Below are 2527 nucleotides of genomic sequence, written 5' to 3'. Positions count from 1 at the left end.
AAAGTGCTAGAATTTCGGAAAACTCTGTATCTGTCCAGTAAACTGTACAGCTGGTGTCGTACCACATTCGAAATATCCGATTATATTTCAGGATTTGGGTGTTATGGCATTTTGCAGAAACATTACAGAATTTTGCTGTATATTGTTATCATTAAAGTGAACTACCGTTTCTGTCTCCATACCATAAATCATAAGTACCATTTATATCGTTTCAAGCACTATTCAGCTGCTAGGTTTTAGGAAAAAATAATTGTATCATTCTCAAAATATCGGACAGAAGCGATATAGTTCCTACAAAGAACGCTAGCGAAGATGAACAAGTGCTCATGGTTCCTGATGTATGCATGTAACAGCCTATGTGTACTGCACATTGTTTTCTTCTCTCGTTCCGTACCACCACACCTGAAAGTTTCCTGTCCTACATCTTAGCAACAACGATAACGGTACATACTGAGGTAACAGAAAGGTTCTCTGTTATAATTTTCCGATACAAGGACATAATCTCAAATTTATGCATTTTTCCATCTGCATCATCTTAGAAAGGTTGTAACATCTTCGTGGGATCCCTCTATTTTTGTAGGCACCGGTATCTATAACTTTGACGCTCTGTAGCGTCGCTGGATGACGTTTTCAGAAGTAGATTCCTATGTAAAACTTCATCAGTTACGTCCCCTGAACAGCCCTGAGTAGTGTGAAGCATGATTTGTGAAACACCCTGTATAAAGAATGAATAACATCAGGGAATGGACTAGAATCCTGTCTCACTCACTTGTCACGTATTTCCTTTCTTTCATGTCCTTCAACTCGTACAGCTGCTGTCTCGTTTCTGGTGGAGTTCTAAGTAATGCTTCGCTCGCTATATTTTATTCCTGGTTGCATCTTAAATTCAAACTGTATATTCTGGTCAACATCGTCAAAAGTTTTTTCTGTATCGAAAGATGTTATAAATATGGGTGCTGTACCCTCCAAATTGAATTTCCTCTAAATCAGCTTCTGTAAGGTGCTCCATTCCTCTGCAAATAGTTTGTATCAGTATTTTCAGCTAGGAGTTATCATAGTGGTGGTTTGAAAATATTCGCACTGACCACGAGTTGCCTTATTTGGTATTGGTGCTATTACGCTTCTCGTTTAGTGTGAGGATTTAGCGGGTATTTCAGCCGGCGTACTCGTTCAGGAATGAAGCAGCAAATCCCGGCCGAGTGAGTCCACTGGTAGCGAAGCCCTGCGCTACAGACAACTGACTGTGTGAGGGACCAGTAGCGACACCTAGCAGCGATGTGGTGAAAAGGAAATAGTATTGCTAAAAGTTTATCCACGATTTTTAGCATTTAGAATGGAGTTATGGCACGGAATTTCATAGAAAAAGAAAACAGCTATAGTAGCAGTCTCTCTCTCGCAATGCAACAATAGTACAACAACAATAGACCAACTGAATCTGTAGAGGTAGTAATAAAATTTATTTTCTGACGTGCAAGATACTTTCATATAAAGCTGAGCCTGAGAGGATGTCAGCTAACTACCGTCAGAAATATAATATGAAACATGTAGACCTGTCAGTAAAATCGTCAAGAAATTCGTTTTTTAAATGTTAAATGTTATCTGTTTAATTTAACATTTAGCTCACATAAAACCAGGATAATTATCCTCTTTCATACAAAGGAAGAGAGTACCTCATTAGTGACCTGTGTCATATCATAATCTCATTTTGACTCTTGAATAATTAAAAAAGAATTTGATATAATATTTTGCATTTCTTTTGACATTGAAACAATTTATCCTGTTCCTGCACTGAGAATGTACTAAGTAAATATGTAATATATGTATCAGTATTATAGCCAAATTTATTTTTCTAATTACTGATTATTAAATACCAAAACAGCTTCCAATTTCTTGTAGTTATCTTAGCAGCATTTAGAACAAAAACGAAAATAAAACGTATTAGTTTTTTTAGTAAGGATATTATTTCATTGTTGTAATCCTACAAATGTTCATGATACTATGCTGTTTCTTTTGACAGTGAGATATAATATGTAGAAAGTGCCTGGAAAATATATGCAGATGTGGTCTGGTGAAGAAAGTGTGCGTATTAAAATTTAAAATAAGTGATTGCAGCAGCATAATGAGGTATATTTTGTAGTGAGGGAGTGAGCTCCACGTGGGGTCCGAAGCACGGACCCCACGGGGGTGCCCGGCATGCGCCACATGCCAGGGCAGAGGTGGAGGCTAGTGTTCGGAAATCTGAAAATTCCAGCGCCGGCCGGGGATTGAACCCCGGCCCGGCTGGGGCGAATAGCCCCAGCCGAGGCGCTGGAACGTTCCAGACTCCCTTACCACTAGACCACCGGGGACCCCGGCCGTTTCCTGCTCTGAACTCGGTCTGGTAGTCCTGTCACACTTCCTGTTGTCGGCTGTGTTTACATCGGACGCTGAGTGGCATAGTGTAGCCGGCAACATTAGAACGCTGTGAGGGGGAAGTGTTTACCTCCGACTAGTAGCTGTCCCCCCTACCCAGGTGAAGTAGCTTTAC

The sequence above is a fragment of the Schistocerca gregaria genome, unplaced genomic scaffold, assembly GCF_023897955.1.
Source record: "Schistocerca gregaria isolate iqSchGreg1 unplaced genomic scaffold, iqSchGreg1.2 ptg000199l, whole genome shotgun sequence".
In the NCBI taxonomy this organism is placed as follows: Eukaryota; Metazoa; Arthropoda; class Insecta; order Orthoptera; family Acrididae; genus Schistocerca; species Schistocerca gregaria.
Note: the sequence above shows the minus strand (reverse complement) of the source record.